The 27,717-nt window shown below is 40.6% G+C and overlaps 1 long non-coding RNA gene across 2 annotated transcripts in view; it reads left to right on the top strand.

Moving 5' to 3' along the window:
- Positions 1 to 27,717, top strand: part of LOC147349774 (uncharacterized) — a 77,261-nt gene that overhangs the window by 3,425 nt on the left and 46,119 nt on the right. The window contains exon 2 of one of the 2 annotated variants that reach the window (XR_015150144.1): positions 16,602 to 16,752. The exons of the other annotated variant lie outside the window; for it this stretch is intronic. This is a non-coding gene — a long non-coding RNA (uncharacterized LOC147349774). Of the gene's footprint in view, positions 1 to 16,601; positions 16,753 to 27,717 lie in introns of those variants that run through there. 2 annotated transcript variants of the gene reach the window in all.

Below are 27,717 nucleotides of genomic sequence, written 5' to 3' on the forward strand. Positions count from 1 at the left end.
ACACTCTCTGATATAAATCACAGCAGGATTCTCTATGACCACCTCCCAGAGTAATGGAAATAAAAGCAAAAATAAACAAATGGGACCTAATTAAACTTAAAAGTTTTTGCACAATAAAGGGAACTATAAGCAAGGTGAAAAGACAGCCTTCAGAATGGGAGAAAATAATAGCAAATGAAGCAACTGACAAATAATTAATCTCAAAAATATAGAAGCAGCTCATGCAGCTCAATACCAGAAAAAATAAGTGACCCAATCGAAAAATGGGCCTAAGAACTAAACTGACATTTCTCCAAAGAAGACATACAGATGGCTAAGAAACACATGAAAAGATGCTCAACATCATTCATTTTCAGAGAAATGCAAATCAAAACCATAATGAGGTACCATCTCATGCTGGTCAGAATGGCTGCTATCCAAAAGTCTACAAGCAATAAATGTTGGAGAGGGTGTGGAGAAAAGGGAACCCTCTTACACTGTTGGTGGGAATGCAAACTAGTACAGCCACTATGGAGAACAGTGTGGAGCATCCTTAAAAAACTGGAAATAGAACTTCCATATGATCCAGCAATCCCACTGCTGGGCATACACACTGAGGAAACCAAAACTGAAAGAGACACATGTACCCCAATGTTCATCATAGAATGATTATTTTCAATTGTCATATGCATCATTTGCTTTGCTTAAAATGGAGGCATATTATCCAGATTACCATTTATCTACCCTTTGATGAATTCATATGAAGAAAGTACTTCTTAAAGAAAACTTGATTTGGGAATATTTTTGTGTTTATCCAGCTGTGTTCATTATCATATCATTCATGAGTCCTATAATTTTCAAATCCATTCAGATGAGATTAGTGAAAGTGAAAGTCACTCAGTTATGTCTGACTCTTTGTGACCCCATGGACTGTACAATTCACGGAATTCTCCAGGCCAGCATACTGGAGTGGGTAGCTGTTCCCTTCTCCAGGGTATCTTCCCAACCCCGGGATTGAACCCAGGTCTCCCGCATTGCAGGCAGATTCTTTACCAGCTGAGCCACAGGGGAAGCCCTGAGCCACAAGGGGATTTCTTTGGATATTCAGGTGGAGGATGGAATGACTCTAGCAAGTAGTGTCCTGTAATCTGCCCGTCAGCTTTTTCCTTGGAACTTTCCTCTCTTAGATGGAAAGGCAAAGCCGGGCCCAAACACGCTGAAACTAATGGGCCATGGTCAGGAAGACGTCCATAGCTGCACACGGCTCATGTTCCCTTAGCTGAAGAAACAGTTGGTTCAGACAATGACTGTTGTCTCCTGAAGTGGCATAAAGCACTTACATTTTGCAATTTCTCTCTAGCAGCTCAGCCAAGTGAGATGACATGTGAAAATCTTGTGGCTTCCCTTTTGTCATCTATTAGAGTTCTTTGGTTTTTGCACAGACGTGAAATGTTGAGTAGCTTGTCTTCTTATGCCAACCGATCTGAAGGACTCTGAGGATTGAAAAGAATCTCCTACTTCAGTAGATTTAGCAATGAAGAGCTTAGGCCTGTACTGATTGATGTAGATGCCCTTGGAACCACTGTGGATTGCCTACGATGACTGTGAACTCAGATTTAGAAGACAGAAAAGACTTGGAGATAAAGCCTTTTACTGAAACAGTGAAGCTCTGGTTTATTTCCCTAGGGTCTTTTACAAGGAGGAACATTTTCTCAGAATCGTGTCCTTGCTGTTTCACATCAGGAACATAGGGCCAAGCACACTCCCCTCTGTGACTGCCCCAGGGTTGCCAGACACACAAGGGCAGGGGAGATGGAAGGAGACAGAAGGGTGAGCAGGCTACAAGTGTGACTGTGAAGGCAAAGGGACAAATTTCAAGTGTGTAGGCTTCTGCTTCCCATTTTGTTTTCTTTCTAATTTTGTACCATTATTTCAGTTTTCCCATTAAATTGGAGAGGTTAATGGAGAAGTGGGTGTATCTGGTCAATGATGTCACCTCAACTGTAGTGGAATAAAGCTACTGCAAGGACTTGTGTTTGAGCCCCATGAACAGTGTTTCTGACACCACTGGGTTTGTGATAAGAATTAAATAAGGTTGGGTAAGACGAAAATGAGTGTGACAGCTCATTGCAAATTGTAAGGAGTCATGTGACTGCTAGTTATTTCAAATTTCTTAATAGCTTTTTTAAGAAAAAAACTTTTAAGTAAAAATTGTAAGTAAAAATACAGACTTTTTTCTGGAAGTTTTATAAAATGAACATGATTTTCTTTTATTAAACTTTTTGTTTAAAAATTGAAATATCATTGATTTACAATGTTGTGTTAATTTCTGCTGTACAGCAAAGTGGTTCAGTGATACATATAGAGACATTTGCTTTTAAAGTTCTTTTCCATTAAGATTTATCATACGGTATTGAATGGAGCTCCCTGTGCTATAAAGTAGGACCTTGTTGTAGATCCTTTCTATATATAATTGGTGTGTGTGTGTGTGTGTGTGTGTGTATGCTCAGTTGTGTCAGACTCTTTGCAACTCCATGGACTGTAGCCCACCACGCTACTCTGTCCATGGGATTTCCCAGGCAAGAATACCAGGATGTGTTGTTATTTCCTCCTCCAAGGGATTGTCCTGATCCAGAGATGGAACCCACATCTCCTGCATTGGCAGGTGGATTCTTTACTGCTGGGCCATCAGGAAAACCCAGTTATCATCTACCTTCTCATAACTCCCATAACCCCACTGTTAACAAAGGATTTACTGGAAGGATGAGGCATACTTAGGGGCATGTTGTATGTGAGGAGGGCAATACAGGGTAAGAAATATCTTCAAACTTAACATTTGATTTGCTATGGAAGCATCATTTGGGCTGTGTCTCTTTGTCGGTCTCTGTCCAGTGCTTTGGAAACCTTTAGTGCCTTCCCTAAAGGAAAATATACCTTAACCCTGGCTGTAAGACTGGCCTGACTTGCACAGAATTCCAGCCCCGAGGGCTGCACCTCTCCTCACTGGCTCTCCTTGTGCAGGACGTGTGTGCTCAAGCTTCCGTAGTGGGAAGCCTGCCCCAGCTTCCCGTACAACTTTGGAGTTCTCCTTACTGACCACTCTCTATCTCTGTTTTCTCTCTGTTTTGGAAACCCTTCTCCCTGATCTAGGGTTAGCTGTAGAATCTTGTGTGTGGGTGTATGTGTCTGCGCTCAGTCATGTCCGACTCTTTGGGACCCTGTGGACTGTAGCCAGCCAGACTCCTCTGTCCATGGGATTATCCAAGAAAGAATACTGGAGTGGGCTGCCGTTTCCTCCTCCAGAGGAATCTTAGAATCTTATCATTCCACATATATTTTGGGGCATAGAAATCTGCTTCTCCCAAATTCTACTTCCATTTAGGCTCTGCTCAAGTGATACCATATTTTTCAGCTCCACATGACTCATCAAGACCAAACTGAAGCATTTTTCTAAGCATCTCAGAAAGCTGTTCTGCCAGCCACACAAAGTAGTAATGTCTGCAGTTAGGTTTTTTCTTTTTATTAAAAGCAATGTCCTTTTTGAGTGTTTTTCTACAGTTATATATAAAGTCTATTTTAGAAAACAAGAAAGCAGAAACTCAGTGAAGTTAAATAAACTTCCCAGTGAATTATGATAGTAATTACTGCTAAAAGATAGAGCTGGAATTGAAGTTCAGGGCTGTGAGCTCGAAGTCCCATTCTTTTTCCATTTGTTGCATGGTCTGTAGAAAGACAGCAGCTTTGGGCCAGCTGGTATCCTAGGATTGTGCTTAATAGATTTCATGAGCAATGTGAGTTGCTGATAAAGCCCTGCCCTTGGCAGATGGACACTTTGGGAACCTTGGGATGGGATTTTTTTAAAGGATTTGTTTTTTTTATGTAGACCATTACTAAAGTCTTCATTGAATTTGTTACAATATTGTTTGTTTTATGTTGAGTTTTTTTGGCCATGAGGCATGTGGGATCTTAGCTCCCCCATCAAATCCTCATCCCCACTACTGGAAGGTAAGTCTTAACCACTGGACAGCCAGGGAAGTCCCCAGGGACGGGCTTCAATAGGAGGAACGATGAGATCAGATCCTCAGCTGCTTCTGACAGTGCTGGTTTCCTGCCTCCTTTCCCTGAATCTGCAACATAAGGAGAGGGCAGAGATACTCAGGGGATCTTGCAAGTCAGCAACAGGCCTTAAATCTCACCAAACTAGTGGCATTCCTGGCTAAGCACGGTCACAGGGATATGCTCCTTTCGATAACTAACTGCCAAGCAATGTCTAAGGAATGTGGAACCCACAAGACATTTGCAAAAAGGAACCTGAGAAAGGAGCAAAATGCAAAGCAAACAATCTTTCCAGTATTTTCAAGACTCTGATATTTGGCTCTAAGCAGTAAAAGAAGAAAAGAAAAAATAAAAAGAAAGAAAGATTGAAGTACTTGGAACCCATAGTGAGAGCTTGTGAGTCAGGATGAAATTCCAGCTGCTTTTATGAAAAGATTTTGTAGAAATCCACAGGGACACTGTTGAGACCATTTTCATTTTGGGTCTCCTCAAAAAGGGCCTCTCATCTCAATCATTCACATGTTAGCCGATCTCTTGAGCCAGGGCAGTGGTTTCTTCTCATCGATCTGATACCTAGGGGAGGACAGTCTCAGAAAGACTGAGCGAGGGATGTATAGATCTTCTTCATGGTGACTCAGCAAAGCATCTGACACCTCAGATGCTTTTCAGTGAAGATGACTGGTAATATAGAGACACGTATGTTTGAAAGAGCCTATCATAATAAGCCTATCATAACAGAATGAAAACCACAGTCACAGAAAACTAACCAATCTGATCACATGGACCACAGACAGCCTTGTCTAACTCAGTGAAACTATGAGCCATGCCGTGTAGGGCCACCCAAGATGTGGTATAGTCGAGAGTTCTGACAAAATGTGGTCCATTGGAGAAGGGAATGGCAAACCACTTCAGTATTCTTGCCTTGAGAACCCCATGAATAGTGTGAAAAGGCAAAAAGACAAGACACTGAAAGAACTCCCCAGGTCAGTAGATGCCCAATATACTACAGGGAATCAGTGGAGAAATAACTCCAGAAAGAATGAAGAGATGGAGCCCAAGCAAAAACAACACCCAGTTGTGGGTGTGATTGGCGATGGAAGCAAAGTCCAATGCTATAAAGAGCAATATTGCATAGGAACCTGGAATATTAGGTCCACGAATCAGGGCAAATTGGAAGTGGCCAAACAGGAGATGAAAGAGTGAACATCAACATTTTAGGAATCGGTGAACTAAAATGGACTGGAATGGGTGAATTTAACTCAGATGACTATTATATTTACTACTGTGTGCAGGAATCCCTGAGAAGAAATGGAGTGGCCATCATAGTTAACAAGAGTCTAAAATGCAGTACTTGGATGCAATTTCAAAAACGACAGAATGATCTCTGTTAGTTTCCAAGGCAAACCATTCGATATCACGGTAATCCAAGTCTATGCCTCAACCCGTAACACTAAAGAAGCCGAAGCCGAATGGTTCTATGAAGACTTACAAGACCTTCTAAAATTAACACCAAAAAAAGATATCCTTTTCATTACAGGGAACTAGAATGCAAAAGAAGGAAGTCAAGAGATACCTGGAATAATAGGCAAATTTGGCCTTGGAGTACAGAATGAAGCAGGGCAAAGGCTAATAGATTTTTGCCAAGAAAACACACTGGTCATAGCAAATGCCCTCCATCAACAACAGAAGAAAACACTCTACACATGGACAACACCAGGTGGTCAATACCAAAATCAGATTGATTATATTCTTTGCAGCCAAAGATGGAGAAGTTTTATACTGTCAGCAAAAACAAGACTGGGAGCCGACTATGGCTCAGATCATGAACTCCTTATTGCCAAATTCAGACTTGACTTGAAGAAAGTGGGGGAAAACCACTAGACCAATTAGGTATCACCTAAATCAAATCCCTTATGATTTTACAGTGGAAGTGAGAAATAGATTCAAGGGATTAGATCTGATAGACAGAGTGCTTAAGAACTATGGATGGAGGTTTGAGACACTGTACAGGAGACAGGAATCAAGACCATCCCCAAGAAAAAGAAAGGCAAAACAGCAAAATGGTTGTCTGAGGAGGTCTTACAAATAGCTGAGAAAAGAAGAGAAGTGAATGGCAAAGGAGAAAAGGAAAGATATGCCCATTTGAATGCAGAGTTCCAAAGAATAGCAAGGAGAGATAAGAAAGCCTTCCTCAGTGATTAGTCCAAAGAAATAGAGGAAAACAACAGAATGGGAAAGACTAGAGATCTCTTCAAGAAAATTAGAGATACCAACAGAATATTTCATGCAAAGATGGGCACAATAAAGGACAGAAATGATATGAACCTAATGGAAGCAGAAGATACAAAGAAGATTTGGCAAGAATACACAGAAGAACTATACAAAAAAGATCTTCATGAGCCAGATAACCATGATGGTTTGATCACTCACCTAGAGCCAGACATCCTGGAATGTGAAGTCAAGTGGGCCTTAGGAAGCATCACTACGAACAAAGCTAGTGGAGGTGATGGAATTCCAATTGAGCTATTTCAAATCTTAAAAGATGATGCTGTGAAAGTGCTGTCCTCCATATGCTGGCATATTTGGAAAAGTCAGCAGTGGCCACAGGACTGGGAAAGGTCAGTTTTCATTCCAATCCCAAAGAATGCTCAAACTACCACACAATTGCACTCATCCCACACGTTAGTAAAGTAATGCTCAAAATTCTCCAAGCCAGGCTTCAACAGTATGTGAACTGTGAACTTCTAGATGTTCAAGCTGGATTTAGAAAAGGCAGAGGAACAAGACATCAAATTGCCAACATCTGCTGGATCATTGATAAAGCAAGAGAGTTCCAGAAAAACATCTATTTCTGCTTTATTGACTATGCCAAAGCCTTTGACTGTGTGGATCACAATAGACTGTGGAAAATTCTGAAAGAGATGGGAATACCAGACCACTTGACCTGCCTCTTGAGAAATCTGTATGCAGGTCAAGAAGCAAGAGTTATAAGTGGACATGAAACAACAGACTGGTTCCAAATCGGGAAAGGAGTATGTCAAGGGTGTATTTTGTCACCCTGCTTATTTAACTTATATGCAGAGTACATCATGCTGAATGCTGAGCTGGATGAAGCACAAGCTGGAATCAAGATTTCCAGGGGAAATGTCAATAACCTCAGATATGCAGATGACACCACACTTATGGTAGAAAGTAAAGAAGAACTAAAGAGCTTCTTGATGAACGTGAAAGAGGAGGGTGAAAAACTTGGCTTAAAGCTCAACATTCAAAAAGCTAAGATCATGGCATCTGATCCTATCACTTCATGGCAAATAGATGGGGAAACAGTGGAAGCGGTGATAGACTTCAGTGTTTGGGCTCCAAAATCACTGCAGATAATGACTGCAGCCGTGAAATTCAAAGATGCTTGTTCCTTGGAAGAAAAGTTATGACCGACCTAGATAGCATATTAAAAAAGCAGAGACATTACTTTGCCAACAAAGGTCCGTCTAGTCAAGGCTATGGTTTTTCCTGTGGTCATGTATGGATGTAACAGTTGAACTATAAAGAAAGCTGAGTGCTGAAGAATTGATGCTTTTGAACTGTTGGAGAAGAGCCTTGAGAGTTCCTTGGACTGCAAGGAGATCCAAGCAGTCCATCCTAAAGGAAATCAATCCTGAATATTCATTGGAAGGACTGATGCTAAAGCTGAAACTTGAATACTTTGGCCACCTGATGTGAAGAACTGACTCATTTGAAAAGACCCTGATGCTGGGAAAGACTGAGTCCATCACCGACTCGATGGACAGGCGTTTGTGTCAGCTCTGGGACTGCTGATGGACAAGGAAGACTGGTATGCTGCTGTCCATGGGGTCGCAGTGATTTGGACATGACTGAACGACTGAACTGAACTGATCATAATGAGAATGCTCTTTTTTGCTTTATGTATTTACATACATAGTTTATATTTTCTTTCAACAAACTTCAATTTCATTACCTATTTTGTAATATTAGGAAGTGTCTGTTAGCGCTAAGTGTTTTCATTTAGGTGATCCATTAAAAGTTGTAATTATCCATAATAGAAAAAAAAAGGATTGGGTGGTGAATACAGAAAGTTGTGAGTTTGGAGACACCACTTCCCTGGTGGTCCAGTCGTTAAGAACCTGCCTTTCAATGCAGGGGCTGTGGGTTTGATCCCTGGTAGGGGAACTAAGAGCTCAGATGCTGCAGAGCAGCTAAGCTTCAACTACTGAGCTTGTGCCCCACACTAGAGAGCCTGTGCACCTCAGCTAAGACCTAATGCAGCCAAATAAATAAATTTAAAACATTTAAAATCAAATAAAAGAAAGTCATGGTTTTGGGACATAATGTGACTGCTCTGTTACTTCACTAACTTAAACCTTTTATTCTCAATTTTAAGATGAGAATTATAATATCTATCTAATGGGATTGTTTTTAGGATTAAAATAGCTTATATAAAGGTCCTTGAATACTTCCCGGCTTGGAGTAAGTGCTGAGATGGTCATTTTCTTTCCTCTTTACTACCTTGAGGTTCTAGTAATAACTATCATTACCAATTTATTTTTTAACACAACATTTTGAGAACATCAGAGGCAACCAGATAAGTTTTGATGAAATTTATTACTTCATTTATTTATTCAATGAATATTTATTAATTCCAGACATGATAAATGGAGTGAGCCAAGGTAAAACCAATTTATTTGTGTTAGTGATATCTTTAGTTTTGTGATTTAAGTGCCCTTGACTTTAAGATAAAAAGGTTCAGCATTTTCTGAATATCCAGGACTATCTTTGAGAGTCAATTGATTCAAATATATGGAAGTGAAAAAAGCTAACAAATGATTCAGTTGTCAATTGACTAGTATATTTTATTTCTAACTTTAGTGACTATATATCTACGATGCCAGGTGCTTGTCCAGGTAGGAAAGGTTGAAATCCCATTGGTAAGAGTTGGAGTGAACAGATGCCCTGTTTATATCATTTAGGTTTGATTTATATCTATTGACAATGCAATTATTAATAAAACTTTTCTCTACTTTTAAGAGTGTTCCAGGAGATGATAAAAGTGTTTGGATGATTTATTACATGGTGTTCTCCCAAGAACAGTGGTTTCGTGGCTCCTTTTGAAAGGTTCTGGAAATGGTCTCTTTGACCATTTCCTGTTCAAGGTCTGGGATTCCCTGGCACAGACCTCTGGGACAGGGGGGGCCAAACTACCCAAGGAGTTGCTGTGATGGATGGGAACTCATGGCATGGCTGAGGCCAGCAGGGGCAGAGAATGAATGTCCGGTTGTGTAGGGTGCACCAATGTTAACGGTTCCATCGCTAACAGGAGATCAGCCTTGTGAAAAATGACTGCCCATTTCCAAGCTATAATGAGAGTGAAATGGTGCAAAGATGGATGAGACTCTGCTTTGAGTAATCCTTGATGAAGCTGGTTTGAGAAATAAAACCATTTGTCTCTTCCATGCGACTGGCTCTTGTTATATAAAATAGCTATGTAATCATTTTAAACCAGAACAGACTAAAGGGGCTAAGGGACAGAAACTTCTGAGTCTTATGTTTCTGTCATCCACAGCTGCTCATCAATAACAAAGAAGCAAATGTTCCAACAAGCACTTTCTCATGACAATACTGGGCATTCAGGCATAACCTGAAAAAAATCCTTCTGTGGATTTGTGAGCACTTGTGCGCTCAATTTGGCTCAGTGATTTGCCTTAATCAAAAAAATCATGAGGCCAGTCTTCTCCAGAAGCATTTTATTACTCTGGATAAGTTAACCTTGGAGCCTACCTCATTTCCAACCATTTAATTGTTTACCATTCAGATCTTTGGTGGTCTTAGTACCTGGCATCCATCCCACCTTCTGTTGAATTTTGCCATGTTGATAATTCAATTAATGTAAACAACAGAGGGTTTGGAGGAGAAACTGGCCTATTGGACGAAACTCCGGGTAGGGAGTTTGGTGACATCATTTTCTAGTTTGCTGTTGTTGCTTAGTTGTGCCTGATTCTTTTCAACCCCATGGACTGCAGCATGCCAGACTCCTCTGTCCTCCGCTGTCTCCGGGAGTCTGCACAGATTCACATCCACTAAGCTGGTGATGTTGTCTAACCATCTCATCCTCTGCTGCCCCCTGTTCCTTTTGCCTTCAATCTTTCCCAGTGAGTCGGCTCTTCGCATCAGCTGGCCAAAGTATTGGAGCTCCAGCTTCAGCATCTGAATATTCCAATGAATATTCAGAGTTGATTTCCTTTAGGACTGACTGGTTAGATCTCTTAGGTATCCAAGGGACTCTCAAGACTCTTCTCCAACACCATAGTTCAAAAGCTTCAATTCTTTTGTGCTTAACCTTCTTTATGGTCCAACTCTCACATCCATACATGACTACTGGAAAAACCACAGCTTTGACTGTATGGACCTTTGTCAGCAAATTGATGTCTCTGTAATTAAGCATTATTTTACTGTAGCCTTGAGAAAGTCACCTCATTTCCTTATGCACCTCTTCCACCATCACCTGTAAACAGGGCTTATCTGATTGCTGTGATCTACAACACCAGCAGTTCCTTATACATACCTTGAACCTCCCTAGGCACCTGCCTGTACTCCTGAACTCTCTTCCCTGCCATTCTTCATACAAAAATTAACAATATTTTGAGATGCAGCACAAACCCATCGTCTTTGCCATGGGCCAATTATTAGCCCTCCCAGGTTCTTTGAAGGAAATGCTGCCTGTCTCCTCTGAGCTCATTAGCATGCTACCTGTACTTTTTCAGTGAAAATTCATGTTCTCACTTTCTGTTTCATTCTCGAGAGAATGTTAGATGTCCTTGTGTGCTGCTCTGCTTGTAGTATCATTTATCTGGTCGCAAGAGGCAGGAACAAAAAGAAAACAAGAAACAAGAAATCTTCAACTCTCTTCCCCAATCCTCAATCTCAGTGCAGTCAGGATAGTGGTTCCTAATTCCTCTACCCTTCTGCACCTCTCCAACCTTCTGCTATTGGCAGATTTGTTCAGGCCTTTCTAATTTTTCATGGTAGTTCAGTTTTCTTCTCCAAGCCTCCTGAGAACAATTGTCTATAACACACCTACACTGATTTTTTTTTTTCATGCAGACCATTTTCAAGAAAACCTTTATTGAATTTGGTATAATATTGCATCTCTTTCATGTTTCAGTTTTCTGGCCACGAGGCATGTGGGCTCCTAGCTCCCCAGGCAAGAATTGAACCCACACTCCCTGCGTTGGAAGACAAAGTCTTAACCACTGCATACATTGAGGTCCCTGCACTGATCTTTCTTAAAGACCTTCTTAAATCTGATCAGCTTGCTTATGCTTCACAGCTAACAAAGATGCTTGATTGCCTGTAGTCAGGGTCAATTTCACGAGTGTGGGACAGTGCACCTGACCCACATGCTTGGTTTGATGCTCTGCGGTCACCACCGTGAACTTCTTCATCATTTTAAAACGAGAGTCCTGACATTTCATTTCATACTGGGCTCAAAAACTTATGTAGCTGGTCCCATCTTTGGTATAGAATCCAAGCCCAGGAAAGAGCCATCCTGGCCCACATGACTGGTGATTCCATCTGCGTACAGCCAACACCCTGGTCAGAGTTCTCTGACGTCAACCCTGAGCTATTCCTGCTTCTGCCCATCCATCCTTCCCCAACCATGCCATCTGGTCTAGTTGTCACTTAGGCAACAGCCATCCATCTCATGTCTAGTTCTCGCCAGAGATTGTAGCTGGGTATTGGAAATACACAGATGAGGGGAGAGACTGGGTCTCGTGGAAAAGACCAACTATATAGAGATAATGAAGATAGCCTTTGGAAAGTGCATGAAAAGAGAAATAAATATCTAATAAGCCAGTTACACACACACATACATAACATATATGTGGGACTCCATTTGTTTAGTTTTTCCAAAATAATATTGTATTTTATTGTAAAATTATTGTAAATTGTCTTGAAATGCTACCAGTTTTTGATAATTTTTCTCTATATTTATGTAAAAATTTTGTCATCTTTTATCAGAAATGCCACATTATACATTGTTCTCTGTGTTTTTTTTTGAATTCCTCTCTGCTTCTCACTTTTCTCCCTCAGTAACTCCTTGCATAAATCTCTCTTAAATCAATGATTAAAACAAAGTTTAGACTATTTTAAAAAATCCCCTCTTAATCATTTCTTTGTCTCTATTGTTAGAACAGCTAACTTAAGGTTTATATTTCATCCCACTGCTTTGGAAAGGAACTTTGAGTAGTAGCTGTTGTCCAACTCAGGCTATTGGCTTATTAAAATTAGATATTCAATTCCACCCTTGTATTTATTCTTTCAATTAGGCAAGCTAGCATACTATTTGGAAGTTGTGTTGTAAATGCTGGCTTTCCCTTCCAATTTTCTTCTTGAAACACCTGTTTAGGAAGGAAGCACGTAAGTCATAAAACAATTTCATAAATAATGTTCTGATGAAAACTCTGCCTGCTCAGCCTAACTTTAGGGTTACATTATAAATATTCTGTGTAATTAATTTCACTTGTGTTTGGTTTCTTTTTTTCTGTCACTTTCCTCTTCCCAGATCCTTCCTAACTCTTCTTTTCTTCCTCCGTATCTATGCTGACTCCATGGATCCCCATGTGCATTCTCCAAGATTTACCTGCCCAAGTTCCCCCTGCCCTTGCCTTTCTTCTTCAGCCAGGGGAAAATTAGCAAAGTGAGCCTGGCTTTTTCCATTAGTTGTGCAAAGGACGGTAGTTTTCACTTGATTCAAATTTTAGGAGTTAGAAGTCTTTATTTTTCCTAGTCTGAATTATCTTAGGTAAAACCTGATTTTGAAGGGAACCTGGGGGTGGAGCAGGGAGCAAGATAAATCAGAGGGCAGATTTCACATGGGCTTGAAAACATAAAGTGGAGGTGGGGAAGCCTGGAGACTTTTTTTTTTTTGGCTGCTCTGGGTCTTCACTGCTGCACACGAGCTTTCTCCAGTTGCGGTGAGTGGGGGCTACTCTCTGGTTACAGCACGCAGGTTTCTCACCGCAGTGGCTTCTCTTCTTGCAGAGCATGGGCTCTAGGGTGCAGGCCCAGTAGTTGCGGCAGGTGGGCCTCATTGTCCCATGGCGTGTGGACATTTTCCAGCCCAGGGACTGAACCTATGTTCCTTGCGTTGGCAGGCAGATTCTTAGCCACTGGACCACCAGGGAACTCCCTCCTGGAGACATCTTGAAATCTTATCCCGCTGCTGCTCCCACCTCTTCCTTCTGTACACTTGTCACCCTGACCCCTCCAATCAGCATCATCCCACAGACGCAAGTGTTCTAGTGGGAAATCTTTCTTCCACATGTTTCTTCAGGCCTCCTGCTAGACTTCACCAAAGTAGCTATCTGGGAAGTTCTAGACAAGTCAGACCTGACACTGCACCCTCTCCAAGCACCTAGCACCTTTCCTTTGTAAGCACTATCACAAATTATTCCTGCTCTTTCACTTAAGAGAATACTTACTGCCTGTCTTGCAACTGGGCTAGATGCCCTTTGAAGGCAGGACCTACCAAGCAGGACAAAACATATAAGGACTCATGTAAGGACAGTGCTGAACCAGAGAGCCTTCAGTTCAGTTCAGTCGCTCAGTTGTGTCTGACTCTTTGCGACCCCATGAATTGCAGCACGCCAGGCCTCCCTGTCCATCACCAACTCCCGGAGTTCACTCAGACTCACATCCATCGAGTCAGTGATGTCATCCAGCCATCTCATCCTCTGTCGTCCCCTTCTCCTCCTGTCCCCAATCCCTCCCAGCATCAGAGTCTTTTCAAATGAGTCAACTCTTTGCATGAGGTGGCCAAAGTATTGGAGTTTCAGCTTTAGCATCATTCCTTCCAAGGAAATCCCAGGGCTGATCTCCTTCAGAATGGACTGGTTGGATCTCCTTGCAGTCCAAGGGACTCTCAAGAGTCTTCTCCAGCACCACAGTTCAAAAGCATCAATTCTTCGGTGCTCAGCTTTCTTCACAGTCCAACTCTCACGTCGATACAAGACCACAGGATAAACCACAGCCTTGACTAGACGAACCTTTGTTGGCAAAGTAATGTCTGCTTTTGGATATGCTATCTAGGTTGGTCATAACTTTCCTTCCAAGGAGTAAGTGTCTTTTAATTTCATGGCTGCAGTCACCATCTGTAGTGATTTTGGAGTCCCAAAAAATAGTCTGACACTGTTTCCACATCTATTTCCCATGAAGTGATGGGACCGGATGCCATGATCTTCGTTTTCTGAATGTTGAGCTTTAAGCCAACTTCTTCACTCTCCTCTTTCACTTTCATCAAGAGGCTTTTTAGTTCCTCTTCACTTTCTGCCATAAGGGTGGTGTCATCTGCATATCTGAGGTTATCGATATTTCTCCAGGCAATCTTGATATTTCTCCCAGCAATCTTAAGGCTCTCTCCCAGAGAGCCTTATGCGATGATAAAAATGTTCTGTATCTGCCTTGTTCACTATGGTAGCCACCAGCCATCTATTGTGTAATGAGAATGTGGCCAGTGTGACCGAAGAACAGAGTTTTATGGGATTAGCATATACACATGACTATAAATAAAATAGATAATCAACAAGGACCTACTGTATAGCCCAAGGAACTATCCTCAATGCTCTGTAATTACCTAAATGGAAAAAGAATCTGTAAAAGAATAGGTATAAGAAAGAGGTGAAGTGTTAGTGGCTCAGTCATGTCCGACTCTTTGTGACCCCATGGACTGTAGATCACCAGGCTCCTCGGTCCATGAGATTCTCCAGGCAGGAATACTGGAATGGGTAGCCATTCCCTTCTCCAGGGGATCTTCCTGACACAGGGATCAAACCCAGGTCTCTTCCATTGCACGCCGATTCTTTACCATCTGAGCCACCGGGGATAAGAATATGTATAACTAAATAACTTGGCTGCACACTTGAAAGTAACACAACGGTATAAATCAACTATGCTCCAAAACAAAAAAAAATTGAAAAAATTTTCATTTAATTCGAATTCACTTGCATTTAAGTTTAGAGAACCCTGTGTGGCTTCCACATCAGACACCACTGACTGTGAACTAGGCAGTTGGGTGTGTGATAGACCAACATCAAAACAAAGCATGTGGGAGTAAAGGAGAGTGAGTCAAAGTCATCACAGGTAAGGTTTTTGCATTTTTCACACTCAACATACACACTCACCCACACACACACACCTGTGTGCTCCACTGGATGGACTGGCCCGATGCAGGAAGAGGAGGTTTGAAGGCTCCCAGATTGGCTCATATGTCTCCCTGGCATGCAGTGAAATCCTACTGCAGTTGAGCAGGGCTTACTCATCCTGGCTCATCCCCGATTCACCCTTGCACTTGGCCCTGCCTTCCTCCGGGTGCAAGGAGGCCATCACCAGTCCAAGCATATTGGTGTGGTCCCCTGAGTCACCAGGAAGCTGCAAATCCTCCCTGGGCAAGTTCCTTGAACTGAGCGGATATCCTGAACATGCTATAACCTGAAAAACAGCATGTTTATCTTGCAACATAAAAACCCTCTGTTGGCCATTGAGTGCTTGTTAATCCAGGACTCTCTTTAAGCCTGACTCAGTAGGTGGTAAATAAAGAAATGAATTTACTCTCTCTTTTCCAGTAACGCATGCTGACTGCACATGTCTTGACTGGAGGTTGGCTTTTGCTTTTCCAAAGGGTATATTTCCAATGGTATGTTGATTTGTGTTTGTCAAAGAACCCCTTGCCTTGGATGACACAGGAGGTCACAGCCCAGTCAACACAGTTCTCTGTTTAGAGGAGCTGTATCTGAAAACATTGGCTTAGAAAGTTTCCATTTTGAAAAGTGGTGTCAGCAGGACAGTCTCAGCACATACCTGCAGACCTAGGAGGTGAAAATTAAACTCTCAAATATGCTTCTTTGGGGCTTCCCAGGTGGCACTAGTGATAACCTGCCTTCCAATGCAGGAAAATAAGAGACATGGGTTTGATTCTGGGGTTGGGAAGATCCCTTGGAGAAGGGAATGGCAACGTGCTCCAGTATTCTTGGATTATCTGGATTATCTCATGGACAAAGGAACCTGGTGGGCTACAGCCCGTGGGGTCGCAAAGGGTCAGACACCTGAGTGACTGAGCATGCATGCATGCCTGTTCAGCCAATGAAATGTGGTCTCCAGCCTGCCTGAGTGAGAAGAGGCTTTCTGATCCTACTAAACTCAATGCAGATATTTCAACAGCCTTTCAAGTATCTGTCTACATGTTCCTCTGTTGCAGGTTCAATCTGGGAATCTTATGTCACTGGGACACCTCAGCTGAATTGTCTGTAGGAAATCTGCCTCTTTTATGGCTGGTCTAAGTTATCCAAGAGATGTTTAATTTATTTAGTCAGAGGGGAAAAAAAAAAAAAAAACAACAATTCCAGGAGATGAAGCACTTATGTTTGGTTTTTAGTACTGTTGTGGAATAAAGTAATTGCTTAAATAAGCGATAAGGATATACTGTATAGCACAGGGAAATATCACCATTATTTCGTAATAACTTTATTTATTTATTTATTTTTTTACGTGCTGAGACCATGGTGGAAGCTGAAAGTGACTGCCACCAAGCCCCACCTGCGACAAGTCACCCATGGAGCCATGGCCGCCAGGCCCACCCCCGCCATCTTCCCAGCAGCCCCTGCGCCCTCCGTAATAACTTTAAATAAAAGAGATTCTAAAAAAAAAGATGACTCACGACGTTGTACACTTGAAACCAATATAATATTGCAAATTAACTTGCTGTTTTTCTGTTGCTAAGTCGTGTCTGACTCTTTGAGACCCTATGAACTTTTGCATTCCAGGTTTCCCCGTCCTTCACTATCTCCTGCAATTTGTTCAAACTCTCGTCTGTTGAGTTGGTGATGCCATTCAACCATCTCCTTCTGCTCTTGCCCTCAATCTTTCCCAACATCAGGGTCTACTATACTTCAGTAAAAAATAAAATAATGTAATTGATATATGTCTTTAGTTTTATTCCACTGAATTTCTGGACCCTTTCAAACTGCTAAAATTTCTTGAATGATGCCCTGAAACAAACCTATAGGTCTCTGGGATTTTGTTGTCAAGAATAGCATTTTGTCTTAGAAGAAAAATAATGGATTGATATAAATATTTTGGGAACAATTGGTTATCTATCTGAAAAAATTACCCATACCACAGGCAAAAATAATCTAGATTGATTTCATGATATTCCTACAGGAAGCTTGGGGCTGGTGCACTGGGATGACCCAGAGGGATGGTATGGGGAGGGAAGTAGGAGGGGGGTTCAGGATTGGGAACACGTGTACACCTGTGGCAGATGCATGTTGATGTACACATGTATACAATACAATATTGTAAAGTGAAAAAAAATAATAATAAAAATTAAAAAAAAGAAAAATAAGTAAGCAGACAACAATAGCAATTCTAGAAACTAATATTCTTTTAGAAGGGATAGTTTTGCTTTAAAAATTCTAGAAGGACTATTTTTGCTTTAAGTACTTCAAATACTAAGAAGACTTTCTTCAGAAAAAATTAAAAACCAAATTTCATAAAGAAAAGACAGAAAGATTTTACCATACAGAAACTCAAAACTTTTAGATGACAAAAACATCATAAATAAAAGGCAAATTACTGGGATTTTTTTTTACTAACAACAAAAAGCATAGACAAAATATTAATACTCAGAGCAAACAATTCTTATAGATTAATAAGAAGAAGACAAATAGCTGAATAAAAAATGTGAACACCATGGGCAGACAATTCACAGCTGGTGGACTACAAAGTGCCAATAAATGGCTGAAAAAATGTTCAACCTTGATAAGAAACAAATGGAACTGAGCATAAAACTCATTTTACTTGCATAATATTTTAAAACGATGTATAGCACTGGGAAGGATGGGTGTTCTTGTGCTGCTGTGGGAATCTGAATTGGTATAACCTATTTGGATGGAAAGTCGGCTTTATCTATTAAGATTCTAAATGTATTTGCCCTTTTCCCCAGTGATTCCCTGCTAGTAATTTATCCTACAGAAATACTTGCATGTATGAACAGATATATGTATAAGGTTACTCACTGAGGTGGAAAATTTGTACCAAGAAAAATGTTATGAGTAGGATGATGGTGTAATAAATTAAGGTGCATATAGAAATGACAGAAAGAGGGTTTCTGCCTCTTTTCACTTCAGGCTCTCTCTCATTTCTTTCTACCTTATGCTTCCTCTCTTAATCCCTGGGATACTCATGAAAAAGTATGACTTTATTCTAGTATAGGTCAATAAGCATTGTGTATATAAATATCAACAATTTAAAAAATATAATCGAATTTATTTTATTTTTTTTAAATTTTATTTTATTTTTAAACTTTACATAATTGTATTAGTTTTGCCAAACATCAAAATGAATCCATCACAGGTATACATGTGCTCCCCATCCTGAACCCTCCTCCCTCCTCCTTCCCCATACCATCCCTCTGGGTCGTCCCAGTGCACTAGCCCCAAGCATCCAGTATCGTGCGTTGAACCTGGACTGGCATCTCGTTTCATACATGATATTTTACATGTTTCAATGCCATTCTCCCAAATCTTCCCACCCTCTCCCTCTCCCACAGAGTCCATAAGACTGTTCCATACATAGGCGTCACTTTTGCTGTCTCGTACACAGGGTTATTGTTATCATCTTTCTAAATTCCATATATATGCGTTAGTATACTGTATTGGTGTTTTTCCTTCTGGCTTACTTCACTCTGTATTATAGGCTCCAGTTTCATCCACCTCATTAGAACTGATTCAAATGTATTCTTTTTAATGGCTGAGTAATACTCCATTGTGTATATGTACCACAGCTTTCTTATCCATTCATCTGCCAATGGACATCTAGGTTGCTTCCATGTCCTGGCTATTATAAACAGTGCTGCGATGAACATTGGGGTATACGTGTCTCTTTCCCTTCTGGTTTCCTCAGTGTGTATGCCCAGCAGTGGGATTGCTGGATCATAAGGCAGTTCCATTTCCAGTTTTTTAAGGAATCTCCACACTGTTCTCCATAGTGGCTGGACTAGTTTGCATTCCCACCAACAGTGTAAGAGGGTTCCCTTTCCTCCACACCCTCTCCAACATTTATTATTTGTAGACTTTTGGATCGCAGCCGTTCTGACTGGTGTGAATTGGTACCTCATAGTGGTCTTGATTTGCATTTCTCTGATAATGAGTGATGTCGAGCATTTTTTCATGTGTTTGTTAGCCATCTGTATGTCTTCTTTGGAGAAATGTCTATTTAGTTCTTTGACCCATTTTTTGATTGGGTCATTTATTTTTCTGGAGTTGAGCTGGAGGAGTTGCTTGTATATTTTTGAGATTAGTTGTTTGTCAGTTGCTTCATTTGCTATTATTTTCTCCCATTCTGAAGGCTGTCTTTTCACTTTGCTGATAGTTTCCTTTGATGTGCAGAAGCTTTTAAGGTTAATTAGGTCCCATTTGTTTATTTTTGCTTTTATTTCTGATATTCTGGGAGGTGGGTCATAGAGGATCCTGCTGTGATGTATGTCAGAGAGTGTTTTGCCTATGTTCTCCTCTAGGAGTTTTATAGTTTCTGGTCTTATGTTTAGATCTTTAATCCATTTTGAGTTTATTTTTGTGTATGGTGTTAGAAAGTGTTCTAGTTTCATTCTTTTACAAGTGGTTGACCAGTTTTCCCAGCACCACTTGTTAAAGAGATTGTCTTTAATCCATTGTATATTCTTGCCTCCTTTGTCAAAGATAAGGTGTCCATATGTGCATGGATTTATCTCTGGGCTTTCTGTTTTATTCCACTGATCAATATTTCTGTCTTTGTGCCAGTACCATACTGTCTTGATAACTGTGGCTTTGTAGTAGAGCCTGAAGTCAGGTAGGTTGATTCCTCCAGTTCCATTCTTCTTTCTCAAGATCGCTTTGGCTATTCGAGGTTTTTTGTATTTCCATACAAATTGTGAAATTATTTGTTCTAGCTCTGTGAAGAATACTGTTGGTAGCCTGATAGGGATTGCATTGAATCTATAGATTGCTTTGGGTAGTATACTCATTTTCACTATATTGATTCTTCCAATCCATGAACATGGTATGTTTCTCCATCTATTAGTGTCCTCTTTGATTTCTTTCACCAGTGTTTTATAGTTTTCTATATATAGGTCTTCAGTTTCTTTAGGTAGATATATTCCTAAGTATTTTATTCTTTCTGTTGCAATGGTGAACGGAATTGTTTCTTTAATTTCTCTTTCTGTTTTCTCATTATTAGTGTATAGGAATGCAAGGGATTTCTGTGTGTTGATTTTATACCCTGCAACTTTACTATAGTCATTGATTAGTTCTAGTAATTTTCTGGTGGAGTCTTTAGGGTTTTCTATGTAGAGGATCATGTCATCTGCAAATAGTGAGAGTTTTACTTCTTCTTTTCCAATTTGGATTCCTTTTATTTCCTTTTCTTCTCTGATTGCTGTGGCCAAAACTTCCAAAACTATGTTGAATAGTAATGGTGAAAGTGGGCACCCTTGTCTTGTTCCTGACTTTAGAGGAAATGCTTTCAATTTTTCACCATTGAGGATAATGTTTGCTGTGGGTTTGTCATATATAGCTTTTATTATGTTGAGGAATGTTCCTTCTATTCCTGCTTTCTGGAGAGTTTTTATCATAAATGGGTGTTGAATTTTGTCAAAGGCTTTCTCTGCATCTATTGAGATAATCATATGGTTTTTATTTTTCAATTTGTTAATGTGGTGTATTACATTGATTGATTTGTGGATATTGAAGAATCCTTGCATCCCTGGGATAAAGCCCACTTGGTCATGGTGTATGATCTTTTTAATGTGTTGCTGGATTCTGGTTGCTAGAATTTTGTTAAGGATTTTTGCATCTATGTTCATCAGTGATATTGGCCTGTAGTTTTCTTTTTTTGTGGGATCTTGGTCAGGTTTTGGTATTAGGGTGATGGTGGCCTCATAGAATGAGTTTGGAAGTTTACCTTCCTCTGCAATTTTCTGGAAGAGTTTGAGCAGGATAGGTGTTAGCTCTTCTCTAAATTTTTGGTAGAATTCAGCTGTGAAGCCATCTGGACCTGGGCTTTTGTTTGCTGGAAGATTTTTGATTACAGTTTCAATTTCCGTGCTTGTGATGGGTCTGTTAAGATTTTCTATTTCTTCCTGGTCGAGTTTTGTAAAGTTGTACTTTTCTAAGAATTTGTCCATTTCTTCCACGTTGTCCATTTTATTGGCATATAATTGTTGATAGTAGTCTCTTATGATCCTTTGTATTTCTGTGTTGTCTGTTGTGATCTCTCCATTTTCATTTCTAATTTTATTGATTTGATTTTTCTCCCTTTGTTTCTTGATGAGTCTGGCTAATGGTTTGTCAATTTTATTTATCCTTTCAAAGAACCAGCTTTTGGTTTTGTTGATTTTTGCTATGGTCTCCTTTGTTTCTTTTGCATTTATTTCTGCTCTAATTTTTAAGATTTCTTTCCTTCTACTAACCCTGGGGTTCTTCATTTCTTCCTTTTCTAGTTGCTTTAGGTGTAGAGTTAGGTTATTTATTTGACTTTTTTCTTGTTTCTTGAGGTGTGCCTGCATTGCTATGAACTTTCCCCTTAGGACTGCTTTTACAGTATCCCACAGGTTTTGGGTTGTTGTGTTTTCATTTTCATTCGTTTCTATGCAAATTTTGATTTCTTTTTTGATTTCTTCTGTGATTTGTTGGTTATTCAGCAGCGTGTTGTTCAGCCTCCATATGTTGGAATTTTTAATCGTTTTTCTCCTGTAATTGAGATCTAATCTTACTGCATTGTGGTCAGAAAAGATGCTTGGAATGATTTCTATTTTTTTGAATTTACCAAGGCTAGCTTTATGGCCCAGGATGTGATCTATCCTGGAGAAGGTTCCATGTGCGCTTGAGAAAAAGGTGAAGTTCATTGTTTTGGGATGAATGTCCTATAGATATCAATTAGGTCTAACTGGTCTATTGTATCATTTAAAGTTTGTGTTTCCTTGTTAATTTTCTGTTTAGTTGATCTATCTATAGGTGTGAGTGGGGTATTAAAGTCTCCCACTATTATTGTGTTATTGTTAATTTCTCCTTTCATACTTGTTAGCATTTGTCTTACATATTGTGGTGCTCCCGTGTTGGGTGCATATATATTTATAATTGTTATATCTTCTTCTTGGATTGATCCTTTGATCATTATGTAGTGACCTTCTTTGTCTCTCTTCACAGCCTTTGTTTTAAAGTCTATTTTATCTGATATGAGTATTGCTACTCCTGCTTTCTTTTGGTCCCTATTTGCATGGAAAATCTTTTTCCAGCCCTTCACTTTCAGTCTGTATGTGTCCCCTGTTTTGAGGTGGGTCTCTTGTAGACAACATATGTAGGGGTCTTGTTTTTGTATCCATTCAGCCAGTCTTTGTCTTTTGGTTGGGGCATTCAACCCATTTACATTTAAGGTAATTACTGATAAGTATGATCCCGTTGCCATTTACTTTATTGTTTTGGGTTCGAACTTATACACCGTTTTTGTGTTTCCTGTCTAGAGAATATCCTTTAGTATTTGTTGGAGAGCTGGTTTGGTGGTGCAGAATTCTCTCAGCTTTTGCTTGTCTGAAAAGCTTTTGATTTCTCCTTCATACTTGAATGAAATCCTTGCTGGGTACAATAATCTGGGCTGTAGGTTATTTTCTTTCATCATTTTAAGTATGTCTTGCCATTCCCTCCTGGCTTGAAGAGTTTCTATTGAAAGATCAGCTGTTATCCTTATGGGAATTCCCTTGTGTGTTATTTGTTGTTTTTCCCTTGCTGCTTTTAATATTTGTTCTTTGTGTTTGATCTTTGTTAATTTGATTAATATGTGTCTTGGGGTGTTTCGCCTTGGGTTTATCCTGTTTGGGACTCTCTGGGTTTCTTGGACTTGGGTGATTATTTCCTTCCCCATTTTAGGGAAGTTTTCAACTATTATCTCCTCAAGTATTTTCTCATGGTCTTTCTTTTTGTCTTCTTCTTCTGGGACCCCTATGATTCGAATGTTGTAGCGTTTAATATTGTCCTGGAGGTCTCTGAGATTGTCCTCATTTCTTTTAATTCGTTTTTCTTTTATCCTCTCTGATTCATTTATTTCTACCATTCTATCTTCTAATTCACTAATCCTATCTTCTGCCTCTGTTATTCTACTATTTGTTGCCTCCAGAGTGTTTTTAATTTCATTTATTGCATTATTCATTTTATATTGACTCTCTTTTATTTCTTCTAGGTCCTTGTTAAACCTTTCTTGCATCTTCTCAATCTTAGTCTCCAAGTTATTTATCTGTGATTCCATTTTGATTTCAAGATTTTGGATCAATTTCACTATCATTATTTGGAATTCTTTATCAGGTAGATTCCCTATCTCTTCCTCTTTTGTTTGGTTTGGTGGGCTTTTATCCTGTTCCTTTATCTGCTGAGTATTCCTCTGTCTCTTCATCTTGTTTAAATTGCTGAGTTTGGGGTGTCCTTTCTATATTCTGGCAGTTTGTGGAGTTCTCTTTATTGTGGCTTTTCCTCGCTGTTTGTGGGTTTGTACAGGTGGCTTGTCAAGGTTTCCTGGTTAGGGAAGCTTGTGTCGGTGTTCTGGTGGGTGTCCAGTAATGAGTTATGAGATGTCTATGGTTTTGGGGTGACTTTGGGTAGCTTGTATCTTGAAGCTCAGGGCTGTGCTCCTTTGTTGCTGGAGAATTTGCTTGGTATGTCTTGCCCTGGAACTTGTTGGCCCTTGTTTAGTGCTTGGTTTCAGTGTCGGTTTGGAGGCGTTTGATGAGCTCCTGTCAATTAATGTTCCTTGGAGTCAGGAGTTCCCTGGAGTCAGGGTTTGGACTTAAGCCTCCTGCTTCCAGTTATCGGTCTTATTTTTACAGTAGTTTCAAAACTTCTCCTTCTATACAGCACCATTGATAAAACATCTACGTTAAAGATGAAAAGTTTCTCTACTGTGAGGGTCACTCAGAGAGGTTCACAGCGTTACATGGAGAAGAGAAGAGGGAGGAGGGAGTTAGAGGTGACCCAAATGAGATGAGGTGGAATCAATAGTGGAGAGAGTGGGCTAGCCAGTTGTCACTTCCTTATGTGCACTCCACAACTGGACCACTCAGAGATGTTCACGGAGTTACACAGAGAAGAGAAGAAGGAGGAAGGAGACAGAGGTGGCCAGAGGGATAAAAGGGGGGAACGAAAAGGAGGGAGACAGATCCAGCCAGTAATCAGTTCCCTAAGTGTTCTCCACCATCTGGAATACACATAAACTCACAGAGTTGGGTAGAGTAGAGAGGGGTTAGGGAGGAGACACAGGCGACCTGGTGGAGAAAAAGGAGAGTCCAAAGGGAAAGAGAGCAGTCAAGCCAGTAATCTCGCTCCGTAGTGAAAAATGGGTCCTGAACATTGGGTTCTTAAAGGTACAAAATTGGTAACAAATACATAAAAGCAAAAATTAAAAATCTAGAGTAGAGTTTGGAATTTCAAAAATACGATGTTAAAGAAAAGAAGAAGGAAAAGAAAGAAAAAACGAACAAAGAAAAACAAACAAGGTCGCGAAAATTATAAAGAAAATACAGGTACAAAATTGATAACTAATACCAAAAAGCAAAAATTAAAAATCTAGAGTAGAGTTTGGAATTTCAAAAATACAATGTTAAAAAAAAGGAAGAAGAAACATAAAGAGAGAAAACAAACAAACAAAAACAATGTCGCAAAAATTATAAAGAAAATACAGGTACAAATTTGATATCAAATACCAAAAAGCATAAATTAAAAATCTAGAGTAGAGTTTGGAATTTCAGATATACAATGTTATATAAAAGAAGAAGAGAATGAAACAGAAAAAAAAAAAAAGTCACAGAAATTATAAAAAAAAACCTGTAGGTACAAAATTGGTAACATATACCAAAAAGCTAAAATTAAAAAACTAGAGTAGAGTTTGGAATTTCAAAAATACAATGTTAAAGAAAAAAAAAAAAAGGTCAAAAAATTATAAAATATATATATATGAAGTTTGCTGAAGAAGAAAAAAATAGGGTCTTTTTTTTTTTTTTGCAAAGTAATAGGTTATAAAAGTGAAAATTAAAGGAACAATAGAGGACTTAAAAAATTTTTTTTAATTAAAAAAAAAAGAAAGAAAGAATGATCGTAAAAATAGTAAAAATATATCTAGGACTTTCTCTGGTTTTGTCGTATAGTGGGTTCAGTTCATTTTTGGCTAGTTCCTTGGTCCGACTTATATTACTCAAGATCTATAGGCCCCTTCCTATGTAGCCCGTAGTAACCACGGGGTTTTAATCTATTGCCCATAGCTTCCAAGGCATTTCCCTCTGTTATAACTTCTGTTTGCTGGTCTCTTCAGTGTCTGGCTTCCGCCCTGACACAAAGGGGACGGTGGGGGAAACTTTTTTTTTTTTTTTAGGCTCACTTGTTCAGTCGCGCTGTGTGAGGAGGGAGGGAGGGATGCTGCAAACAAATAACACTGGCGTGGGCTCGCAGAGCCTCAGCCACACTGGGTCTGCCCCCACTCACGGCGCGTGTAGCCTCCCTGCCCACACTGCTCAGGCTCTAGGTTGTTCCGCCGAGAACAATCCGAGGCCGGCCCTGGGCTGCATGTACCTCCCAGGTCCAAGCCGCTCAGGTTCAGGCACTCGGGTAGCCCTCAGGGGCACAGACTCAGTTGGGCCTGCGTTTTGTGCTCTTCCCAGGTCCGAGCAGCTCAGGTGATGAGGTGTTTGGCGAACGCCAATGCTGCGACTTATCGCCTCCCCGCCACTCAGTTATCTGGGTGTAAAACCGGCGCACCTTCTCAGGCAGATGTTTACCGTCCAGACCCCCAAGCAGTTTTAGTTAGCAAAGAAGCCTGCTTACAGTTTTATAGATAATGTCTCTCTCGGGCTGCGATTGTCCCCTTCTGGCTCTGGCTGCCTGTTACCAGAGGGGGAAGGTCTGCAGCTGGCTATCTCTCTTTGTTCCATGCGCGGGCCTGGCGGTATCTTAGGTTGGGGCTGGCTTTTCGCGTGGCAGCTATCCCACAGTCTGGTTTGCTAGCCCAAATTATTTCGCTCAGATAGTGCTCAGGGTATTCAGGCCAGATTCTTACTCTGAGCGATGCAGCCCGCGCCGCTCCTCCCTGCCCAGCCCCCGCTTGCTAATGGCATGTGCAGGCGTCTGCGCTGCTTCTCCGCTGGGGGAGTTACCGTAGGGCTCGCAATCTGCGAGTTTTAATTGTTCATTTTTTCTCCCTGTTATGTTGCCCTCTGTGCTTCCAAAGCTCGGCACAGATTCGGCAGTGAGAAGGTTTCCTGGTGTTTGGAAACTTCTCTCTTTTTAAGACTCCCTTCCCGGGACGGAACTCCGTCCCTCCCTCTTTTGTCTCTTTTTTTTTTGTCTTTTATATTTTTTCCTACCTCCTTTCGAAAAGTTGGGTTGCTTTTCTGGGTGCCTGATGTCCTCTGCCGGCATTCAGAAGTTGTTTTGTGGAATTTACTCGACGTTTAAATGCTCTTTTGATGAATTTGTGGGGGAGAAAGTGTTCTCCCCGTCCTACTCCTCTGCCATCTTGGCTCCTCCCCAATCGAATTTATTTTTAATTTATGCATGTAAAGGCTTTAAGCTGGGAACCAGGTTAAGGGAATGGCCATCATTAGTATAAGCCAAGGCAGGGTAATTATACAGGTGCAGTGATTGAGTTCCCCAAGAATAATATATATATATATATATTATTGGAGAAGGAAATGGCAATCCACTCCAGGACTATTGCCTGGAAAATCCCATGGACAGAGGAGCCTGGTAGGCTACAGCCCATGGGGTCGCAAAGATCAGACACGACTGAGTGACTTCACTCATATATATTATAATATATATAATAATATATAATATATGTAATATATAATAATAATATATTTTCCATACCAAGAGTCCAGCTTAAGAAGAGGGAACTGAGAAAATCTGTAACCAATCAAGTTACAGCCTTAAATTTGACTTAGTCATTAGAACTAATTGTTAAGGATGAAAAGAGATTGTTTTGAATTGGAAAGGGGCTGAGTTAACATTAATTGTCAAGTAAGGAGAATTTTATTTTGGTTTGGGTTTGGCCCTTTGCAAAACTTGGGGTCTAGGGCTAGTTGAGCTTAGTTTTAGAAAAATAAAGTTATATTTCGGCATGCTCAGCATCTCCTGTCCAGGGCTGACTGCGATGCTAGGAAGAAATCTATGTCAGGACCACTTGGGTCCTTTCAGACAGTACACTGGCTCACCATGACGCTGAGCCTTCTCACATTCTCAGCCCAGGGTTCCTCCGGGTGGAGGCTGCTGGTCACAGTAGACAGGATCACGGGTAATGCAGAGACGTGATTCGCTGCACACATGTGGCCGTGAAGCTAGAGCAGGAAAGAGCAAGTCTCCTCTTGGCCACGTGTGTACGTGTGAAGTTGCTCAGTTTTGCCTGACTCTTTGCGACGCCATGGACTGTAGCCCTCCAGGCTCCTCTGTCCAGGGAATTTCCCAGACAAGAATACTGGAGTGGTTTGCCATTTCTTTCTCCAGGGGATTTTCCATACCCAGGGATCGAACCAGAGTCTGCTGAGTCTCCTGCATTGGCAGACGAGTTCCTTACTACTTGCGCCACCTGGGAAGCCCTGGCCAT

Source organism: Bos grunniens, chromosome 21 (genome assembly GCF_055505025.1).
Source record: "Bos grunniens cultivar Pamir isolate PY7600 chromosome 21, Bosgru_T2T1.0, whole genome shotgun sequence".
Classification (NCBI taxonomy): domain Eukaryota; kingdom Metazoa; phylum Chordata; class Mammalia; order Artiodactyla; family Bovidae; genus Bos; species Bos grunniens.